Source organism: Dermacentor andersoni, chromosome 10 (genome assembly GCF_023375885.2).
Source record: "Dermacentor andersoni chromosome 10, qqDerAnde1_hic_scaffold, whole genome shotgun sequence".
Lineage (NCBI taxonomy): Eukaryota > Metazoa > Arthropoda > Arachnida > Ixodida > Ixodidae > Dermacentor > Dermacentor andersoni.
This window is the reverse complement of record NC_092823.1, coordinates 60,074,406-60,091,645: the sequence shown is the minus strand read 5'-3', so window position 1 is coordinate 60,091,645 and position 17,240 is coordinate 60,074,406. Positions and strand designations below refer to the sequence as shown.

General features: G+C 48.9%; 1 long non-coding RNA gene across 1 annotated transcript; it reads left to right on the top strand.

The window, feature by feature from the left end:
* The first annotated feature begins 4,689 nt into the window (after window positions 1–4,689).
* LOC140213492 (uncharacterized) lies at window positions 4,690–16,910 on the top strand. Its single transcript, XR_011890337.1, has 3 exons — window positions 4,690–4,864; window positions 4,943–5,176; window positions 16,530–16,910. It is a non-coding gene; the product is annotated as an uncharacterized lncRNA (long non-coding RNA).
* Window positions 16,911–17,240: the final 330 nt, after the last annotated feature.

Below are 17,240 nucleotides of genomic sequence, written 5' to 3'. Positions count from 1 at the left end.
CTTCAAACGTTGTTTTTATTCATTTCCTCTTGACAGTTTTACCAAGTTTAATATTACCAGCATCTTTCTAATACCATCAAAATCTTGGCCAATGCCTCGCAGTGGGTATGCGCCTTCGTAGAATGAAATCCAGTCCAATCCAATCATCGACACGAACATCAAATACGTCATCAAAGAAGAAGGGAAGCCTCATTCTCCGGCCGCCACCTTCTCAACCACCGGGTCTAGCCTTTTGTGCGCTGAAGTAATCTAGCAGAATGGCTGACGTGGCTGCGGAGGTGAGTTTTTCATGCTCTACTGTGAAATTTATTTTATTAGCAGCGTCAAAAATAATTGTACATATTAGGTAAGAATTAAAGAAGCTTGCCATTCCGCGTACAGGCGGCCCTAGTGCAGTATTGGCAGCAAGTTTCTCAATGGGAAGGCGGGATTTAGATGGACAGTGTGGGGCGTATGAGGCTGCTGCTAAGGAAGGTGGCAGGCGAACAAGCAGAAAGCTGCGATTTATGAGCGGCATATGTGAAATATGAGACATTGGCATCAATTGAAACTGTGACCAGCTACTCTGCTGCAAAGGGGCCCTGAAATCAAAGCTGCGGGCTTGAATTTTGCACTGAATACTAAGCCATATGTGTCGTGCAGGAAGCATGCAAAATTTGGCAAACTTGGAGCACATTTGGCGCGCCAGAAAATGTGTAACTCCATTTTTCATATTGCAGCATATGCAGCAGTCTTAGGAAACTTACGGCTGACAAAATGGCATGCGTACTGCGCACTTCTGCGAAGTTTCCATCTCCGGCATGGCCTGGTGTACACGTGGTTTCGTTTTATCCTGTGCGTCTTGTTGGTTAGTCGGAGATACTTTGTGCAGGCGTTCTCATGTTTGCACAATTTCAATGTGATTACCATTCTACGTGGACTTTACGTAGTTTGCGGTATGTGTGTCTGTCCTTCTGTCCTTGGCTAACCTCTCTCACGCCAAATTGTGGTCGCTGGCGCATGACCATGGTCTAAGGAGTGGAGCAGCGGGATGCTGTGCTGAGAGAACATGGTTTGAAATCAACTGTTCCACCAACTTGGGTCACTACGTATAAGACATTGGGTATTCGACGCTCATCAGTGACAAAAAAAAATTATTTTTTTAATGCTTCTCACCTGTTTGGCAGAATCAAACCTGCGTCATAGTGTCACGTTGTAGTGACAGTGAAAAACGACGCAGTGTCAGAACTGGTAGTTACAAATTTAACTCTTAATTGGGCGAACTTGTGTCCAGCAAAACAAATAACACTCGATCACACCGACTGCAACGGTCGTCAGCGGTCGTCGAAAATCTGAAAACACCAAATGAAGCAGTAGAGGGAAAGGGGGTTGAGCCTCTTATGAAGTTTGCATAGTTTTTTTTTATTTTGTTTGTTTGTTTGTCTGTCTGTTTGTTTGTTTTGTATTTATTTATTTTTATTATTTATTTTATTTATACATATTGCAGCGCAATTTGCGCTATAGCAGGAGTGGGTTAAGAAAAAGGTACAGAAAATACATCGGAGTATACAGCGGTAAACACAAGTGAACACTTTTAAAGAGCACTGTTGAAAGGAAAATACACAAATAAACACAAGTGAACACTTAAACAAGAAGTTATACAAATGCTGCCAGACATGGGTGAGCACGATTATGCATCTGGGATGGCGGTTGCAAAAATTTGGGATGAGCATGAGCGAAAGGTTGCCGTGGGAGATTTGTTCTTGCATCTTCACCAGCTATCACTGTATCCTCCCCTCACGCAATACTCCTTCGGGAGCCTGTGAGGTAACTGAATAAATAAATAAATAAGTCAGAGAAGCGCAGAGCAATATTAATTTTGAAAAACGAATCAGGAACACGGATACAAATAAAGTGGCGGCTAAAGTGCACAAATCTCCGCACTTCAACAGCGTGGACAAAGAATGGAGCAAGTGGTTGAAAAAGCTGGCATACAGGTAGAGGGTAAGCGAAAAGAGAGGGAAAGCGAGACAGTAAGTTAGATTCAAATGATGGAATCAAAGATGACCATGGGATTTACAAAAGTGGCGAGAAAGAAACAAAGAAAAATTTTTTCACAACACAAAGGTCAGCGCCTTGCTACGTACTTGAGGCCCGAGCTGGTTTCCTAAGGACAATAACATACCGGAGCAAATATTCCCAACAGGATGAGGAATGGTTGTCCTGCCGCAACAATCCGGATAGAACTCGGAACGTCTTAATGAATGCAAGTGCATTCAGCCAGCGAGACCAGTATGAAATGTCCACCTTCCTCAAACGCTGGGATTTAAAGCGGATTAAAATATTAACCGGTGAACAGCTGAAAAAAAATACATTTAGAGTATTAGTGGGAGAAAAAGCATGGAAGAAACTTACACGACCAAATTCATTAAAGGTATAGGTAACTATTCAAAGCAGATAGAGAGGTTGAGCGAAAAGATGAAGACGCCATCGACAAAGTGCTAGGCGGATATATTTATATACAGATTACTTAGCTCAAGTAGGCTATCGGTGACTGTTTGTCACCGCTCCATTTCGAAGGGGATGCCAACAACTCATCAGTAGCAGCGCCAGCACGGTGGAATAGCCAGGCTACGCACGCATCTCTTGCTTGACTTGTTTGGGCATTGGCAGAATAATGTGTGAGTACATCGCTGGAATGCTTATCGCATTAACGTCGGAATTCATCATGGTACGGATGCCGACGGTTTTTTTCTCAAGCGAGTGAAGGAATTGCGGGTATAATTCAGTGTCAACGGCACGTTTGTGCCGTTCCGTGTCAGCCTGAGGAGGGAAGTAGCACCTCGGAAGACGCGGCCAGGGGTGAGGCCTATCGCGATAGGTGTAACAGGTAACGGCCATAATGGCGGAGCACGCACACGCACAAAAAAGCGAGCGACGTCTTCAGAACGCAACAGCCAAGAACTTACTTTTATTTGCACGGTTGCACTGCGCATGGCTGAACAGAACCAGGCCGTCAGACACACACAGCAAGCGCTGCATGGTGGTACTAGCAGTAAGTAAAGTTAAATGTCAAACCGAAACACAATACGGAAGCCCCGAAAGGCACGTACGTGGTTTAGGAATGCTTGTAGCAGACGACATAGCGGGGTAGCCCCACATTTCTAGACGTCACACTAGCTACGCTAACATATCGATCGCTGTGGGTGTCAGACGATTAGACACAGCGGTTTAAAACTTTACTCTCGGGTTAAAATGTACGCTGAGAGCTGAATTCTGTCTGCGCATAGCTGTCTGTTACTATGATAAATTGTGAATAATTTTGGTGATTAGGAAAAAATACTGGTTTTGGATGAACACAAGCATCGAAGTCTCTTGAACACCTGAAATACAGACGAGTCATGTGTTGGAGTTATGACGATAGCCTTTAACCTCTTGCCGACGTCTAGGGTGCTGCCACGATAACAAAATAACTATTTCGGGTTAATATTGTTTATGGGAATAAGGTAAACGCTCTGCCAGTGATTACTTTTTCAGAGCATTTCGCGGCCAGATGCGCAACATGAATTTCTTTCTTCTCAGAACGGGCTCCTCGCAGTGCTGGCTCATTACTCTGGGTAGCGCCTAGCCAAGGCTACACCTCCTTGCGTGGGATAGGCGCAGAGTGTGCTGACGATGAAGTCTAGCAGACAGGTAGACAGTTGCAGCCCGACAGAGACAGGAATTGCAGACGGCAGTTCCTTTCGGGCAAGTCTCAAAAGCTTTTAAATGCGTAAGCATTTCTATGCTTGCCCAACAAGGAAAGCCGTCCGGGCTCACGGCAACAAGCGAATTGACCTCCGTACTGCCTCTGCATTCTCCAACTACATGGATAAAAGACGGAATAATATTAAATGTCTCCGTACACAATGTGACTAGAAATTATGGCTTGGATATCATGTGGCGTTGAAGACGTAATTTCTCATGAACATTTCTGCAGACATTTCAGCAGTTCCCGACAAACGGTGGCTGCCACCTGCAAACGCTGCAAGCTCTGGTTCGCCTGCAGGGCGGCGAGAACTCGGCCGAGGGCGGTGTAAAGGAATTAAGGGCAAGTTGTGGGGGTGGGGCACGTGATGGAGTAAAAGAAGGGACTTGGTGGTGTGAAGGAGGCTAGGAAGTAGGAGAATTTACGGCGCTTGGCAGTTGGGCATGACAGCACACATATGTATTCATAATCATTGCTCAAGTCATCATCGTCTGAGTTAAAATCCACTGGAATTCCGTTTAGTTGCGCCTTCCGTATCCAACAGTCCTTTGCCTCTAACTACCCCTCATCAAATTTCTCCTCCCACTCTTTCACAGCCCTATCGCCAGATCCCACAGAATTGCCCAACCTAAGTGGCATCAACCCACACTTTAACTGCCGTCTCTCCAGAGATCGATCGGACTATAGTCGCGCACAATTTTCTGTGGCTGCGGATGCAAAGCGCGCAAAAGTGAGTGCTTATGAAGAGAGTCCCGCGTTTTATTTCACGTTTGTTTAGGCTAGGAAACAGAAAGCATAAGCACTTTATTAGCAACAATTAAGTAAGAAAGAAGACACCACTGAGTGTAAAAGTTTACATATTTGGCGCTTTTCCCTTCCGCGTCTGGGCAAGCGCGAAAGCGTCGCGCGAGGAAGCTGCGTCAATTCAGCGTCTGTTTCGAGCAACCAAAAGCACTGTCAAACGCTGCCGCACTACTTAGCGCGCTACCGCATGTGCAGCAGGCACGCGTCCGTAGCTTTCCCGTCATAGCCACAGAAAGTTGTCCGCGAGTATAGTTTGGTAGAAGACAAGTGGAAAGCCGCCGAAATTCGCGCACTTCAGTCAGCGAGAGACCCACTGAAGTCTGCGAGAATGCGGTCAGCGCCTACTCCATGTCCACCTTTTCATTTTTCAAGTTTCTCATGATCCATTGGTTTCGTGCACCGCGTATGCAGGTTGGAAGCACGGCGTTGTCCCAGTCTAGTACCGCGGGGTCCGGAGGCAAGGAAGGCAAACGCACCATCGTCGTCGCGGGCTGCGTCGTCATCGTGCTCCTGGCGCTCGTCGACGCAGTGCTGCTCTACCTCTGGTTCACGGCGCCTCCACGTGCTGGGGCCCGCACGGCTGCAAAGCTGCTCGGGGATGGAGACGACGACCTCTACAGTGACGACGCGGGACCCTCGCCTCTGGTGATGCGAGAGTTTTTTTTTCTCACTGTGTCTACGCTCAAGAATTGAGGAACGTCCCCAAGACACCTGTGAATCTATTAAGACCCCACATTATTGAGCTAACTTGCCACCTTCATATGAGGGGAACGACGAAGACGGCGAGGTGCAGCTTACTAAAAGTCCTTCTGAATAGGGAATATGACGGAGGGTTTCACTAGGGATGGTAAGGGCTTGGTTTCCTGCGTCATTGACCCACGAGAAACGTGACGAGAGGAGAAGGAGAGGCACGTGGAAAGTGGTGTGATGGCGTCGGCGCTAGAGGCGGGAATCGCCACATGCACGTGATTTAGAAGTGACAAGCGACAAGTGACGCCATGAGAGGACCCTGTCACGCTGTTGCGTCGTGGTCTGGTGCAACCACATGGATGCGATCGCAGTGTACAGGACATCGCGAAGAGCTTGTCAATCAGCGTCCCCACCAACAAAGCAAACGACGCCGGCAAACTGCCCCATGAGCAGGCCGTCAAACACGAGACGTGCACTTCATACCGATCGCGGTGCGTCCTGGCGTTTTATTTTCTTTTATGCGAAGCATATTCATCATCATCATCATCATCAGCCTGATTACGCCCACTGCAGGGCAAAGGCCTCTCCCATACTTCTCCAACTACCCCGGTCATGTACTAATTGTGGCCATGTTGACCCTCCAAACTTCCTTATCTCATCTGCCCACCTAACTTTCTGTCGCCCCCTGCTACGCTTCCCTTCCCTCGGAATCCAGTCCGTAACCCTTAATGACCATCGGTTATCTTCCCTCCTCATTACATGTCCTGCCCATGCCCATTTCTTTTTCTTGATTTCAACTAAGATGTCATTAACGCGCGTTTGTTCCCTCACCCAATCTGCTCTTTTCTTATCCCTTAACGTTACACCTATCATTCTTCTTTCCATAGCTCGTTGCGTCGTCCTCAATTTAAGTAGAACCCTTTTCGTAAGCCTCCAGGTTTCTGCCCCGTACGTGAGTACTGGTAAGACACAGCTGTTATACACTTTTCTCTTGAGGGATAATGGCAACCTGCTGTTCATGATCTGCGAATGCCTGCCAAACGCACCCCAGCCCATTCTTATTCTTCTGATTATTTCACGCTCATGATCTGGATCAGCAGTCACTACCTGTCCTAAGTAGATGTATTCTCTTACCACTTCCAGTGCCTCGCTACCTATCGTAAACTGCTGTTCTCTTCCGAGACTGTTAAACATTACTTTAGTTTTCTGCAGATTCATTTTTAGTCCCACCCTTCTGCTCTGCCTCTCCAGATCAGTGAGCATGCATTGCAGTTGGTCCCCTGAGTTACTAAGCAAGGCAATATCATCAGCGAAGCGCAAGTTACTAAGGTATTCTCCATTTACTCTTATCCCCAATTCTTCCCAATCCAGGTCTCTGAATACCTCCTGTAAACACGCTGTGAATAGCATTGGAGAGATCGTATCTCCCTGCCTGACGCCTTTCTTTATTGGGATTTTGTTGCTTTCTTTATGGAGGAGTACAGTGGCTGTGGAGCCGCTATAGATATCTTTCAGTGTTTTTACATACGGCTCGTCTACACCCTGATTCCGCAATGCCTCCATGACTGCTGAGGTTTCGACTGAATCAAACGCTTTCTCGTAATCAATGAAAGCTATATATAATCGTTGGTTATATTCCGCACATTTCTCTATCACCTGATTGATAGTGTGAATATGATCTATTGTTGTGTAGCCTTTACGGAATCCTGCCTGGTCCTTTGGTTGACGGAACTCTAAGGTGTTCCGGATTCTATTTGCAATTACCTTAGTAAATACTTTGTAGGCAACGGACAGTAAGCTGATCGGTCTATAATTTTTCAAGTCTTTGGCGTCGCCTTTCTTATGGATTAGGATTATGTTAGCGTTCTTCCAAGATTCCGGTACGCTCGAGGTCTTGAGGCATTGTGTATACAGGGTGGCCAGTTTTTCTAGAACAATCTGCCCACCATCCTTCAGCAAATCTGCTGTTACCTGATCCTCCCCAGCTGCCTTCCCCCTTTGTATAGCTCCCAAGGCTTTCTTTACTTCTTCCGGCGTTACTTCTGGGATATCAAATTCCTCTAGATTATTATCTATTCCATTATCATCGTGGGTGCCACTCGTACTGTATAAATCTCTATAGAACTCCTCAGCCACTTGAACTATCTCATCCATATTAGTAATGATATTGCCGGCTTTGTCTCTTAGCGCATACATCTGATTCTTGCCAATTCCTAGTTTCTTCTTCACTGCTTTTAGGCTTCCTCCGTTCCTGAGAGCTTGTTCAATTCTATCCATGTTATACTTCCTTATGTCAGCTGTCTTACGCTTGTTGATTAACTTCGAAAGTTCTGCCAGCTCTATTCTAGCTGTAGGGTTAGAGGCTTTCATACATTGGCGTTTCTTGATCAGATCTTTCGTCTCCTGCGATAGCTTACTGGTATCCTGTCTAACGGAGTTACCCCCGACTTCTATTGCACACTCCTTAATGATGCCCACAAGATTGTCGTTCATTGCTTCAACACTAAGGTCCTCTTCGTGACTTAAAGCCGAATACCTGTTCTGTAGCTTGATCTGGAATTCCTCTATTTTCCCTCTTAGCGCTAACTCATTGATCGGCTTCTTATGTACCAGTTTCCTCCGTTCCCTCCTCAGGTCTAGGCTAATTCGAGTTCTTACCATCCTGTGGTCACTGCAGCGCACCTTACCGAGCACGTCCACATCTTGTATGATGCCAGGGTTAGCGCAGAGTATGAAATCTATTTCATTTCTAGTCTCGCCGTTCGGGCTCCTCCACGTCCATTTTCGGCTATCCCGCTTGCGGAAGAACGTATTCATTATCCGCATATTATTCTGTTCTGCAACCTCTACTAATAACTCTCCTCTGCTATTCCTAGAGCCTATGCCATATTCCCCCACTGACTTGTCTCCAGCATGTTTCTTGCCTACCTTGGCATTGAAATCGCCCATCAGTATGGTGTATTTTGTTTTCACTCTACCCATCGTCGATTCCACGTCTTCGTAGAAGCTTTCGACTTCCTGGTCATCATGACTGGATGTAGGGGCGTAGACCTGTACAACCTTCATTTTGTACCTCTTATTAAGTTTCACAACAAGACATGCCACCCTCTCGTTAATGCTATAGAATTCCTGTATGTTACCAGCTATATTCTTATTAATCAGGAATCCGACTCCTAGTTCTCGTCTCTCCGCTAAGCCCCGGTAGCACAGGACGTGCCCGCTCCTTAAGACTGTATATGCTTCTTTTGGCCTCCTAACTTCACTGAGCCCTATTATATCCCATTTACTGCCCTCTAATTCTTCCAATAGCACTGCTAGACTCGCCTCACTAGATAATGTTCTTGCGTTAAACGTTGCCAGGTTCATATTCCAATGGCGGCCTGTCCGGCATTGTCCTGTCCTGAAGCATATTACTAGAGCTCAACCCAGCTCCTCAGGCGCGGCGGTGTCGCCTTCAATACCACGTGACACCGTGACGTCACGACAGAGGAGAAACGGGGCTCCAACTCGCGCCGTCGCTCGCGGCGTCGCCTTCAAGGTTGACCACGTGACACCGTGACGTCACGACAGAGGAGAAACGGGGCTCCAACTCGCGCCGCGCTCGCGGCGTCACGGCGGTATATAAGCAGCTGCGCTTGTTTCTAGGTGGCTTTGGCTCAACTCTTGCAAGATGGGCTGGGTGGTAATCGAACCAGGGTCTCCGGAGTGTGAGACGGAAACGCTACCAGAGAGAGAGAGAGAATAAACTTTTTATTGTACGAAGGAACTCCGTGGGGTTAATCTCGGGTGGAGCCTTCTTGTAGAGCCCCACTGGCCGTAGCGGCTCGCCGGGCCTGGTCCAGGGTCGCCAGTTGGCTTCCCAGTGCCAGTTCGGAAAGCCGTGCCTCCCAAGACCACGTCGTGAGTGTTTGTGATGAGCTCACCAGCCTAGATACTGCCTGGGCTGGGCGCTCCGTACACTGGTAAGTAATGTGTGTCAGTGTGGCTGTGTGGTCGTTACACCACGGACATATCCCTGTTGTGTATACCTCTGGAAAGATTGCGTGCAGTCTCGATATGTGCGGGTATGTGTTTGTTTGAAGGCGGCGCCAGTCCCTGGCTTGTTGGCTGCTTAAGTTGGGATGTGGAGGAGCGCACTTCCGTCTGGTAAGGCGCTGGTACTCCAAAATCTGCCTGCCAGTGATGGTTTCCTCCTAGTAATCTGAAGGGGGTCCCGAGGAGGGTTCTGCAGCTCGGCCAGCGAGTCCTCGAGCTACGCAGTTCGCCTCCTCGTTGCCCCTCAGGCCCGTGTGCCCCGGGCACCAGGCGACGGCATGGTCCTCAGTCAATCCGGGGCCCAGGATATCAGTGACGCACCTGGGAAGTGTGCCTCTGAGGTATAACCGACAGGCGGCCTGCGAATCTGTCAGAATGTATGCGGGGCGACCCCTTCGCTCTGCTTCTCTTATTGCGAGGGCTATGGCTGCTGCCTCCGCGGTGGCGCTTGATCTGGTTCGTATAGACGCGCAGGACACCACCTTGCTTTGGTTGGTTACTGCCGTTACGAATGCCTGTTTTCTGGGGCCTTTTAGTGGTGTAGAGTAAAGGCTAGCGTCGGTGTAGTAGGTATCAGGATCGCTCGTTCTCTGGAGGAGTTTCCGGGCTCGCGCTTGCCGCCGCTTTTGGTTGTAGAGCGGATGCATGTTCTTGGGGACCGGTTCCACAATGATACGTTCCCGTAGGTGCATTGGTACGATCACCATTTCGTCTTCGCAGTATTGGAGGGTGAGTGGGTATCCCAGTCTTCGCAGCAGTTTTCTGCCCTGGTGTGTGGTGTTGAGTCGTTCTCTTTGTGCGATTAGCGTGGCGGCGGCCAGTTCTTCATATGTGTTATGTATGCCGATCGACATGAGTCTGTCTGTGCTCGTGCCGTTGGGAAGCTGCAGTGCAGCTTTGTATGCGATTCTAATGAGCTTATCGATGTGTTCTATTTCGGTCTTGCGTGTAGCTTGAAAGGGCAAGGCGAAGGTGATTCGGCTGAGGACGAAGGTCTGTACGAGGCGTAGTGTCTCGACTTCTGTCATTCCATATTTACTTCTTGCTATTCGAGCTATGAGGGTTGTAATACTCTTGACAGTGTGTTTGAGTTTGTCTATTGCCGTCTTTACGCTGTTATTTTCTTGAACGTGCAGGCCCAGGATTCGCGCTACCGGGCTCCTGTTGATGCCCTTTCCGGCAATCGTCAGGTGAAAGGGGGGCGCACGGTTGGACTGGGTGCGCACTGGTCTTATTTGCAGGTATTCTGATTTGTTGGAGGCGCAGGTCATACCTGCTGCCTGAAGGTAGCTTTGAATCGTGTCTATAGCGGTTTGCAGCACATCTTGCCGTTCTCCATAGGAGCCCTTGGTTGCCCATAATGTGATGTCATCCGCGTAAAAGGCACAGCCTAGGTTCGGTATATCCTCCAGCTGTAGGACTAGTTTTCGGAGGCCGATGTTAAAAAGGAACGGGGACAGGATGGAACCCTGGGGCGTGCCCTTCAGCGGGAGGTCGTATGGTGGTGAGTTTGTGCCGGCCATGCCAATCTGTGCCTTGCGATTGCCAAGGAATGCAGAAACATAGTGGAATATGCGCTCCCCGCATCCAATGGCTGTGAGACCGTCTAGTATGGAAGAATGTGCGATGTTGTCGAAGGCTTTTTCGATGTCGAGCGCAAGGAGTATGTTGTTGAGGCTACCTGGAGGTGGGTTGAGCACCTCCTCTTTGAGCAATAAGAATATGTCCTGGGCAGACATCCCTCGCCTGAATCCGTACATAGATGTTGGTAGGAGCCCCCCTTCCTCTGTGTATTGTTCGAGACGGGCGAGTATAACTTTTTCAAAGAGTTTGCCCATGCAGGATGTCAGTGAGATTGGTCGCAGCTGATCAAGGCTTCTAGGCTTTCCTGGTTTGGGTATGAGTACAATCTGTGCCAGTGTCCATTCTGTGGGTAGTTTTCCACCCGGTGTCCAGATTTTCTGATTGAAGTGGTCCGTGATGGCTTGTAATGTGTCAGTGCTAAGGTTCCGTATCATGGCGTTTGTAATGCCGTCCAATCCAGGTGCTGTGTTCCTTTTGAAGCTTTGTGCCACTGCATACACCTCCGCAAAGGTGATGGGTGCGTCCAACTCGTGGTTGGGTGCTCCTTTGTATTCTTGACTTGGTATCGGATTTGTGCCTCGCTTGCGTTCGCCCGTGTACCGCTGTTTCAGTTCTTGTATTAACTGATCCTGTTCCCCTTGAAATTCCCCTGCTAATCGTTGGAGGGTAGCGTTTGTTTCAGTTCTTGTGGTAGAGGGGTCCAGAAAACTACGTAGGATGTTCCATGTCTTTTTCGTGCTTAGTGTACCTCTTAAAGAGTCACAGAATGTACGCCAATTGTTGTGGTAGAGTTCTTGGGCATATGCCTTTGCTTCCTCTGTGATTTCCGCTATTCGGATTCTGAGTTTTCTGTTTAGCTTCTGTCGACGCCACCGCTTGGTGAGGCCCCGACAAGCTTCCCAAAGGTGTGTCAAGTGGTTGTCAATGGCGGGGGTGTCTGCCGTAGTTTGATATATTTTAGTGTTTTCCTCATAGATTCCCTTGAGGTAGTGAGTCCATTCAGTTATTGTTTCTGGTTTGGGCCCATTTTCTACTTGCTGTTGCTCTCGATACTTAGTCCAGTTAGTGAGTTTGGCTTTTCCGAGCGGGCGTCGTAGTTGAGCTGTTTCGTAGATTATTTCGACTATATTGTGATCGCTTCCCAGGGTGTCGTCTAACACATTCCAGTGTATGGCTGTGGCATTGTTGGTGATTGTAAGGTCAGGTGTGGTATCCCTGTTTACACTATTTCCCAAACGGGTTGGCCTGCCCGGTGTCGTGAGGAGTACGTAGTCAAATCGCTGTATCGCCTCAAGGAGTCTCGTACCTTTGGGTCTGTCTTTGGCATATCCCCATGTCGTGTGCCATGCGTTGAAATCCCCTGTGATGATTAAGCGGTCGCGTGGTTGAAGCATGGTGTTCAGATGTTGGAAGATGTGGCCAAACTCTGCTTTCCGGTCTTGCGGAGGACTATATAGGTTGCATATTACCTGCTTTGGTCGTCCCTTTTTGGCTGGCCAGATCGTGACTATGTGGTGTGGAGTTTGTTCGTGTGTTACCGTTGTAAGTGTTGCTGCCAATTCCTTCCGGACGAGTGTTGCTACCTTCGGGTGGTTTGGCTCTATGTGTAATCTGTAGCCCGTAATCGCCTTGGGCCTAGCTCCCACCTCCTGCAAGCAGATTATGTCTGGAGGTATCAGCGCCGCCTGTATGTATAGTGTGAGTGAAGCGTGTTTGTTGTGCAAGGAGCGACAGTTCCAGGACCATATTGTGAGATTCTCTTTTGTTCGAGGCCGCCTATTTGCCATGATAAGAGGTGGTGGTTGTGCTTTCAGCGTCCGAGGTTAGCATGCTTTTGTCATCGGACTCCTGGGAACGTTGTTTGGTGCGCTTACGTTTACGCTTCGATTCTTTGTTAAGGGTTTCCTGAACGTATCGCTTTAGTTCCTGAAATTCTACCAAGAACTGCTGCATTTGTACGTGAGTTTGCTGCTGTATTTGTTGTTGAATTTGTTGTAGTTGTTGTTGTACCGTGAGGTTTGCTTCTGGTTGTTGTGTCCCTGTGTTAACTACAGTATCTCGAGGTGGTGTAGGTTGTAGTTGTGTGTGCCCGTTGTGTGATGGTTTTTCGTTTGGGCTACTTATTTGCTGTTGTGTAGCCTGTACTATGGGTCTTGTGGTTCCCATAAGCTGGGCCAGCTGTTTTTCGAGGTAGGCTATTTTGCTCTCATATCTGTCTAGGCGTTGTTTAAGCTGTTTGTTTTCTGTGATTACCCTTTGATATTCTACGTTTTGTGTGATGGGTGTAGTATATGCAGGTTTGGGAGCCACAACCTCCGCCCAGCTTACCTTGGCTGGTGTCTTTTGGGTGTGTCCATGGTTCCCGCCGATGCTTTTGCCACCTGCTGCTGGCGAATTGTTGTGGTGGTTCTTCTGCTGAGTTGGGGTTTGTGCCTTGTTCCTTGGTGGCGTTCGGGGTCGTTGGCCCGGGGACCGCGAGCGCGACCGGGAGTGGCGCTTGTCGTCGCCCGACTTGCAGGCTTCTTCTTCCTCTTCAGAGCAGAACCAGCGTATGTTCTTCGTCTTCTGTGGGTGGTTGTTGTCGTCATGGGGGGTCTTGTGGGCATGGTTGGCCTCCTGTTGTGGCTGTCGAGGTTTCATTGGCTTAAGTCTCTTTTTGCAAGTTGGGTCCCCTGTGGGATGGGCCTCCCCACACGAGGCGCAACTAACAGCGCATGGGTGTCCATCTGTTGGATCTGTCAGTCCACACAGCCAGCAAATAGGGCGGTCCGGATTTGGGCAGACGTCCGTGCGGTGTCCTTTCTCTCGGCAGACCTTGCAAACTTGAATTGTGGGTCTGAATGGGTAGCAACGGAGCTCCCCTCCATAATAGTAGACTGTTCGAGGTAGCGTAGGACCGAAAAAGGTGATGACTGCACTTTTGGTTGTGCTGATCATTCGGGCTGTGATTATCTCTACCCCTTGCGTTCTCACTCGGAGATGGGCCATGAGAGTGTCCGTAGAGGTGTTCATCGGTACACCGTGAATGACCCCTCTTAGAGTGTCGTCTCCGTTTGCAGCGTAGGCGCGGACGGCGTGGGCCCTGCCGTTCAGTACGAGCTTGCGTATGAGGCGTGCTTTGTCCGCAATTTCCTCGTGTTTGGTTGATAGTATCGCTATGTTTGAACCAGGATTAATTCTAAGGATGAATTGGTCATCTTTGAAGCTTGCGTCACATTCCTCTATGATTGCTTGTGCAAGCGTGGGAGTGAGAATGTTCCTCAGAGGGAGGCCCTGGTTCGGGCGAATGACGATTTTGTAATCGTCCCTCGGCAATGGCGGTAGTTTAGGCAATTTCTTGTAGGTTGACGTGCTCGTCCGAAATTGGTTTTGGGGCCCCGCGTCGCCGCGTCTCCGCTCCAATGCCTCTTGTTTACGTTGTTTGGTGGATTTCACTGCCTGCCAGTTAGCGTTCTCTTCTTCACGGAAGTAAGAGTTAGCGTCTTGACTCACCGAGTCATAGTAGTCTTGAGCTTGCTCCATTTGGTCGTCTGCTATTCCATCCTGCTGTAGGTGGTGGGATTCTCGCTCGGTTGCCGCGTCGAGAGCCATGGCGCTCGACTTTCACCCCTCCGACATTCGACACTCCACACTTCTGGCGGGGGATCTCCGGCGTCGGTGAAGCTGCCGTCGGCTCACCGCGTCGGCGTTGCGTTAGCGTTCACGTGGTGGCGAGCTGTCTGGAATCCTCCTGTCCTTCCAAGAACTCGTAGGCCCACCTGGGTGACGTCCAGATGTTCCTAGGAACTTCGTGAAGCTGGTGGTAAAGTTTCCAGGCGTTTTCAAATGAAAATCCACGGAAAAATCATGAAAATTCAGAGCGCGAAGAGAGCACGTTGGTACTGCTTCGCGCCCCCTAGCGGCCTCTACCAAACGCTACCACTGAGCCACGAGTACGATTCTTCAAAGCGGTACAAAAGCGCCTCTAGTTAATGCGGTGTTGCCTTAGAAACGAGCTTCGTTGCCGCGCCGAACGCTGCGTTGCTCGACGCTCACCGCGTCCAATGCGGGGCGCGTAGTCGCTGCGCCGTAGCCCATTGCCTTACACCCCTTGGCGGGTCGACGGGAACGCTGTCGCGTTCCACTCTTGAAGGCGAAGCAGAGTAACGCATGAGTTGTTCCTTCGTCTAGCCGAACCAAATATAGCCAAGCAACAGCAGTTCACCAGGCTAAACAGCGGTTCAACAACTAAAATAAAGGCTAGTATGCTTCGCATCGTGGGCTTAACCTTAGCTAAGCCACAGCCATTTTTTTTTCTTTCGACCTTTTGGCCACCACCGCCGCTCCCGCGGATGCTCGGGGACGAGCGCGGGAGCGGCGGTGGTGGCCAAAAGTGGTGGTGGTGGCCAATGGTGGTGCAAGGAACCCAGTGGCGGTTACGTCGGACGCGCGCGCTTTCTCCCCTGCGATTGGTTGGTCTATTCAGCTGGAGAACAGCCACGCCGCAGCATGCCACGGTCACGAAAAGCCGGCAAGATTCGCAGAGAAAAGCTTCGCTTTTAAAACTCGAACGTGCCACAAAGCGAGCGTTCTAACCAGATTGCACTATATCTGATTTTGAATATGCCGTCATAGCCAGTGCAATAAACGTTCCACATCACCAGCGTTAGGTGATGTGACACCTTCTGGGAGGCATAAACCTAAACGCCTTGGACTACCTTCGTCCCTGACAACCCAATGTGGAGCTTCAGGACAGTAAACTCCACAATTTGCATTTAATTGAATTGGTAATGGAAGCTCCCCACGTTTGTGTGCTTCAGGTGCTCTGGCAGATGCAGTTTACACAACTACAATATCTGTTCTTGGTTCGCAGTTATGTGTTAAAACTTGGTTCTTGAGGCATTTAACAATAACCCACGTTCTGCGACTTCTGTGAAAACTTCGAAGCCCTCAACAAGATTTCCGCTCCTTAGTGTTGGTAGAATTCAGCTTTCCGTCTGGAAGGCAAGAAATTTTCATTGAGATCTGTTCAGCGGTATCCAAATGAAAGCATTTCTCAATTTCATATGTACTTGAAGCAAGAGAAATCTCGGTCGCCCTCTTAAGTATAGCACCCTCAAGATATGAATGCGAGAGATGTCACCAGGCCCCACATTTCCATACAGGCAAGATTTGATTTCTTTTGCGAGGCTTTTTGGCATCTACACATTATACGGAAGTAGTTCGGTGAAGCAATCATTAGTCAGCGTGATAGCGCGGCCGATGTTACGTGGTGGTGCATTAGAAAAAGTGCTGTAAACCAAACAAAAATAAGGAGAAGCAAGGGGCTCAAATATTTTCAGTCACAGTCCTCCAGATGACAGGAAATAAATCAAGCCAGAGAAAGCATAGGCGAAGGAAATCGTTGTGTTTGTTTAAAAGGTGGAAATAACTAAGTAAAGGCATAAAGGTAAATAAAAATGAACCAAAAAATAACTTGATGCAGAACCATTTCCACATTGCGCGTGGCGTTACTCGGTACCTTAACTATTAAGCTGCCACAGCGACTCCTATACTGCCACTTTCTTTGAGTGTATGCACGCACTACACAATATTATCTTTTGAAATTTTACCTAGCGCCGCCTACTGCCAATGCGGCGGACGTGGAACGACCGCGTTTCGAATATATGGTACAGTTACAGTGAACCAAATGCGACCTCGTTGCTTCCAGGAGGACTTTGCAGATCCGCCAAAGTTGATGGACAGCCGCACGGGTGTCTGGCGGTTCTGTTCCACAGATGGCTGCTCTTGGCTGGAGGCCTACATGGGCGAGGACTCTGCCGAGGTGCCCGCTCCCTGCGACGATTTCTACTCGCACGCCTGCGACCGGCACGCCCACTCCGTCTACGCGGACGGCCGCGCCAGGCTGATGGAAGCCATGACGAACGCTCTGCTGCGCCCATCAGAGCTACCGGCCGCGCTGGCGCATGACGCTGCGGTCGGTTCCAGAGGAGATCTCCACAGCCGACACGGAGCGGAAGTGCGCGAAGGTGACGTGCAGGTGCTTCAGAAGTGCCTCGGTCGAGGCCCGCCCGTCGTCAGCGCCGGCGACCTCGACAGGCAAGCCTTTTACACTGTATATTTTCGAACGTATGAAAACGAATAAGTCGTTCAATTTTGACTCGGCATCGGAGAGCAGCATTTATCATCGTAACCATCGTCATCAACCTAGATAGCGAATAAGCGCGGCTGCTAAAGATCTCTAGATGCCCCTCTATGAGTCCATTTGACTTGGGCCTGCCCCCCAAAATTTCTTGATCTTATAACGCTATCTAACGTTCTGTCGCTCTTCTCTGCACTGTAAAATATATATATATATATATATATATATATATATATATATATATATATATATATATATATATATATATATATATATATA